The sequence below is a fragment of the Pygoscelis adeliae genome, unplaced genomic scaffold, assembly GCF_000699105.1.
Source record: "Pygoscelis adeliae isolate BGI_AS28 unplaced genomic scaffold, ASM69910v1 Scaffold414, whole genome shotgun sequence".
In the NCBI taxonomy this organism is placed as follows: Eukaryota; Metazoa; Chordata; class Aves; order Sphenisciformes; family Spheniscidae; genus Pygoscelis; species Pygoscelis adeliae.
The window spans coordinates 729818-736025 of NW_008824673.1; positions in this window are offsets into that span (position 1 = coordinate 729818).

Here is a 6208-nt window from a genome sequence, read left to right on the forward strand (position 1 = left end):
TTCCCCCCCAGCAACACCCAGCCATGGCCCCCTCAGAGTGCCCTCCCATGTTCCCCCTCAGCAACACACAGCCATGGCCGCCTCAGAGCACCCCGACATGTCGCCCCTCAGCAACACACAGCCATGGCCACCTCAGAGCGCCCTCCCATGTTCCCCCTCAGCAACACACAGCTACGACCGCCTCGGAGTGGCCCACCATGTCCCCCCTCAGCAACAGGTGCTCTTAAGCAACTTTGCCTCCATGCAGAGGTGCAAATTTAGTGATTTGCCTTGAGTTTGCCTTCAGGACAGATAGACATAAATATAAGGAGGCCCTGGCAAAGTTTACGTTCGGGGAACAAAATTTTAGGGGCAGGTGTTTCAATTCACCTTGAAGCCCACCACGCGGCCTCATGCGGTTTGTCAGGAATTGATTAGATCGCAACCAACTTCAGTCGCAAGCCAAGTTTGCTTGCGTTCATCCTGCAGATACCGCATCACGATTAAAAATGCCCAACTGTTTCCTCCTTTAGCAGCTTTCTGACACAAGCTGTTGGCTGTAGACTTTCAGCTGCCTTTCTTTCTCCTTCTCTCACATATGTTCCCGGCACTGTGTTTTGAAATACAAGAACGATTTTGCAGCAATAGGGCTACACAATCTCACTGCACAATCCAACTTCTGCAGCTGAAAGGACAGGGAGTTGCAGGCGGCAGTGTCCTCATCGAAAGGAGGGTAGAGGGAGGAGGAACAGTTTCTAACCAGTTTAGAGATTGTCAGGGGGGTTGCGTTTTTTGGGGTGGAACGATGCATTGAAGTTAGAGTGATGTTGCGCTCACGTGCTGGAATGAGGGTTCGTTACCTAATTTTGTGATTCAGGGTCATACAGTTCCGGTGGCTGTATAATTATAGGATGAGACCATTAAAGGTGTGACTAACCAAGGAAAGAAAAACAGCCCTGAAGTCTATGAATGCTCTATCCATCACATCACTGTCCAGGGACAGCAGGTGAGACATAGAGGATGATCATCAGAAGGCTGATACATCTGAAACTTAAACTAGCAATCCCGAATCTCTGTTTCAACAGAATTCTTTCTTATTTAAATGAATGCCTTTGAAAGAACATTTTCCGGGCTGAGGAAATCCCGCCACGCTCTCAGAATTGTACCTCAGGGGCTGCCGCAGGCTGTGTGGCTGCGGGCAGGGGGGCAAGCCCCGGTGAAACCGCGTAGCGTCGTTTTTGGGGTGTGCAGGTGAGTCCCGGTGGCAGGGCCGACAATACCGAGCGCTGCGTGTCGTGCGGTTTTCATCCACGCTACCAACTGTTAGCAGGGCTGCAGCTCAGGCTGAAAGCATCCATATGGTGCTTAGGAAGAGCCACAATCAGAGTATCTGCTGACAGGCTGGGCTATCACATATTCCGCTCATGAATAATCTGCAGAGACTGTGAGAAGGAAAACTTAGATCCACACCGAGACTCGCTTGACCTTTCCCTCCTCGTCTCAGCCTTCGCCTTTGTCTGCATGTCGACAGCACAGACAGTTGGCGAGTCTGGATTTGAGAAAGGTGTTAAGCGCAGTTGGAATGACAGCATGGACATAGCCTTTGGGACCAGCTCTGCCTAAGCGCGATTCTCCATCCCTAGTGCGAAAATGCTGCTTTTGAAAATGCTTTTGCTTCAAACTTGGTGACTACGCTAGAACACGGCCCTTTAAAAATCTAGCCCACAGAGCATTTTTATTCTAGTCTTAGAACACTTTACAAAGCATTTAGTCTGAAGAAGAGAAGACATAACTGAAGGGGGACATTATATCATCTTCAAATATGCAAAAGGGTGCTGCAGAGCAAGAGGGAGTTAGCTCTTCTCTGCATTCAGTGAGTCTAGGACAAGAAATAATGAGCTTACATCTTGGAAAAGGCGATAGAATAGGCATTGGGTTAAGGGTAAGAATAGCTGAGCACCGCAACAAATTGCCTAGGAAAGCAGTGGAATAGTCACCATCGGATATTTTTATTTAACAAGAAATTAGTAAAACATCTGTTCTGAACAATTTAGGGAGAATTGTTCTCCGCTCAGGGAGAAGGATGGGGTAAATAATCTCTTACAATACCTGTCAGCCCTAGTTTTTCATGAAGCAAAAGAGATGTGATTTGCCCAGACTTACAAAGCAGGTCAGAGCACAAGCTGGCTTTGCATTCCAGCTCAGATCCTCGTGTCTGCACCCTATACAGCAGGATATACTAAATCTTAAGTCTGAAGTAAAGAAAAGCCAGGCTTTCCCAACTGTTATCTCTTCCAGAAGGTTGGGGGTTTTTTTTGTTAAAAAGCCAGTGTGAATGGTGACTCCGAACCCCAGCTGATATTTACAGCATTTCCCTGGGGAAAAACTCCCACTTTTCCTGTTTTTTTTTTCCGTATGAGCTGCCTCACAACAAAGTGAGTGTATTTCACAATCAGAATTATAAACCATCCTCTCATTTCTCTGGTACAACAGTACTGAAAAGGCTTTTTACAGTGTATAGACAAAGCTATTCCTCTGCAGTGCTACACCCTTGCTGGAAGACAGCACTTCAGTGTCTCGGGCTATTAGCTCAGCAGCTGTCAGCAGTATTAAATTCACCAGAAACATGGAGAGAAAATCCCCATAAAAAAAAAGGAAGGACACTGTGCTGAGAGTAACTTGCATTTAAACCCGAATCAAAATACCTTCCCTCAGTTATTTTCTCATGAATTGTTCTTATTGATCTAGCTCAGCTAAAGATCAGTGTGGGCCTTGATTTTTTTAATGCTGTGTGCAGCTATTACCCAGCTACTATTGGAGATTTTCAGATAGACTCAGATTGTAGTGACTTGTTTGTGATGACTTAAAGTAACTCTTCTGAGAAGTTTTAGTCTTAAATTTGTCTTAAGATGGTGACTACCCTATGAACAAATTTCCAAACTTCAAATTTCTCTGCGGAAGTCACCTTCTGAGTTAGGAGAACTCCAGCGAGAACTGATGAGAATGAAAAAATATCTCTTTTTTGTGGGGATATAAAAGTGTAATTTGAGAAAAGTGAAACTGAAGAAAACACTCGCAGAACATTTTCCCCGGGTGGGTTTTCTCTGAGGTCAACAACAGATGAGCCTGTCCCTCAGTGGGAACACTAACACTCTCTCTCTCCTCTACCTGGCCACCTATTTCACAAGACTTTTGGAATATAGCACTTCTGAGATTATGAGACAGATGTTTTTCTGGATGGTAAAGCCAAACTAACACAGAGACATATGCAATGTCGTCACAAAGACGTCATTTTCTTAGAATGTTTGGCTAAAAACTCATTGCACTCCCCCGCAAGAAGTATTGCCCAAGACATCATTGCCATGTGCCGTAACCTTGACATCAGTTACTGCTGCTACTGCTGTTCCAGCAAACATTTACTGGCTTCAGGATCAAGTTTTAAATGGGAGCCATTGGTTTCACAAGGGTACACAGTAAATCAGTTGGTGTAAGCAACAATAATTTATGTTTATGTACTACCTTTCACTCAAGAAGATCCATAACCTCTTGGCAAGCAGTAACGACAGTGTGAGTGCGGGAGGCATTGCAGGGAAATTGTGGAATCATACAGCATGCAACAAAGTCTGCCACTGATTTTTAATACTCCTAGGATTTAAGCAATTCCACACATATTCAAATATTAACTGAGCACTACGCAGCCTGTGGCTTCAGTAAACACCCTCCTTATTTACATCGTGAGAAACTGAGGCATGCAGAGGTTCAGTGAGCTGCCTGTGATTGCACAACCATTGCTCAGCAGCCGAACCAGTAATAGCACCTCCAACACCTGACAGCCTGTCCCGTGATCTGTCCTGGACAGGATAATGCTTCGGCGAACCGAGCTGCCAGAGGTGTTGGGCACAATGAAATTGTTCAGGCTGGACCCTGGCCAAAGCTGAAAGAACAACTGCTTCTTGTAGAAGTGCTATAAAGTCTCCGGTGACCCCAAGCAGTCGTGACCACAGCTGCTCGTCAGATCGACTAATACCTCATTGCAAGGACAGTATGTTGAAGAAAGACCGTAGCCTTTTTCATGAAGAGAGGGCACCGAGCTCAGCTCTAAAGCAGAAGGATGCAAAACACTCCCTGAGTCGTCAGCAGCATTTTCTGCAGTGCTCTGGATTCTCCCTGAAGAGCCCAGTCTGTCCGCTGATCAGTTTATCCTGCAAAATCTGGTGAGATCAATGTCCAGACAGAAAGGAAGAAGGTGGGAAATACTGAAGTCAGGATGAGAAGAGCTATTTTCCAGCATAAAACAGCAAGAAAAGTATATCTGAGATGAAAATATGTACGTCACAAAAAACACAGCAAAATTCTTTGGTCTTTCTATTGAAATATTCTCTCTTCGAAGTGTCCTGCCTCCAACGATGCTTATTACAAAGCAGAAATCGCACTGCAGGCTTATGCCAAAAAAACATGCTGCAAATACTTTGTGTGGCGAACAGGGCTTGCAAAGAGGGTTTGTTCATCTGCCTCGGCCTGCCTTGCCATACTTTTCCCTCCCTCTTGCCAAATGGAAAACAAACTATTCTCTCCTAGCTGTTCAGGTTATAATTGGCTGGATATGCCATCAGCTGGCTCATCCCCGCTCAGAGGCTGGGAAGGCGTAAACACTTCCAGGATTATAGAAAATGAGGACACCAACTTTGGGCCCAGTCCAAAGCCCTTCAGAGCGAGCGTGAAGACTAATTGACTGTAGCGAGAGCTGCATCAGCTCCTTAATTGCTGAAGGGAAATAAAACAATAAAATTTCCCCTTTTGGCACATCCTTGTTCAAGAGCCCTGTGGTAATGGCTGCAGGCTGCCTGCCTGAAACAGCAGGACTGGAAAGCTCTGGGCTATTACTCTGGTAATGTTTACAAAGAAAGGTGCTCAGACACTTGGTAGCGCCACAGAGGATGGGAGATGATGATATCGCACTTTTACTGTTTTCCCTGTCGACACAAATAAAGCTGGTAGATTCAGATTATGGATTCAGTAACTTAGAGGAGAAAGTGCCAATTTTATAGCCTGACGGCAGGGTGGTAAATGCTGAAGTTGTACGTTATATTTCGTTATAAGCACCCCATTCTGCACCAGCTCTCTGCCTTCTGGGCCCCAAGGAGCTTCGCTGTGCCCAGTCTCCAGACTCTCTGCTTGTAACTATTGCGTGATGCTCTGCGAAGAACAGCACTGGAAACCTTTTCTGTCTGGGTCGTGAAACGTGGAGTGGTGACAATGATTGTTTCTCCTCTCTAATGCGATGAGAGGCTGGGATTCCCCCACTCTGCTCCATGGGAAGGGGAAAGGCGGTCACCCTGAGCACCGAGAGCCCCCAGGGCTTGTCGCATTGCCCCTGACTTTGCTGGGCTTTGCTCCCTGCCGGGTGACATCAGTGCATCATGGAGGTGGGCACTGCCTTTCAGCCGGACAGACTTTTCCCCTTCTTCCTCTTAACCTGGAGGAAATGGGCACGGGGCAATGGAGCTCTCTGGGAATTGGCATGGATTTACGATGGGCTGTCCTGCCTTCTGCTGGGTTGGACTGGAAAGGGGGTCAGTGGGCCAGGGGGAAAGTCTGATCGCTGAGGGATGGAGGAGGACGCAGTTGGCTCAGCATCCGTGGAACCAAGGCTGTGGGATGAGGTTATAGGGGACAGGTGGGTGAGGGAGGGGGGAGAAGGTTGTAGGGTGATTAGGCACAGCAGGAGCATTCAGAGGAAAAGGAGAAAGAAGAAAGTCCAGATAAAAATAGAAAATGCAGAATGGGGAAAAGCATGTGTGTGCTGTAGACTGCTGAGTTTCTGCTCAAGGCAATTTCACCAAGGACATCTTTTGTTTCATCCACACTAAAATCCTTGCAATCAGTACTTTTCCTCTCCTCACCATGAATCCATCAGTTCCCAAACAAACAGACATGACAAGGCTTCCTACAGCCCTGTCAGAAACTTTGAGTACCAGCTGAGCGTAATGTAACATGGGGAAAAAACCCATGTGATTCAATACAGGTGGAAAACAGCTACAGACATATTTCCAAACAGTTGATGTTTGGTTTAGGTGACTCATTGTCCATGTGCCTTGTTTTAGATGCTTGGAGCAGCTTTTCTTAATTTAATCAGAATTGTGGGCCCTAAACTCATCCGTCACTGAAGCCCCAAAGGATTAGCACACTATTAAAAATGATGTCCTCATTCTGCAGGCGGGCAGTGTTG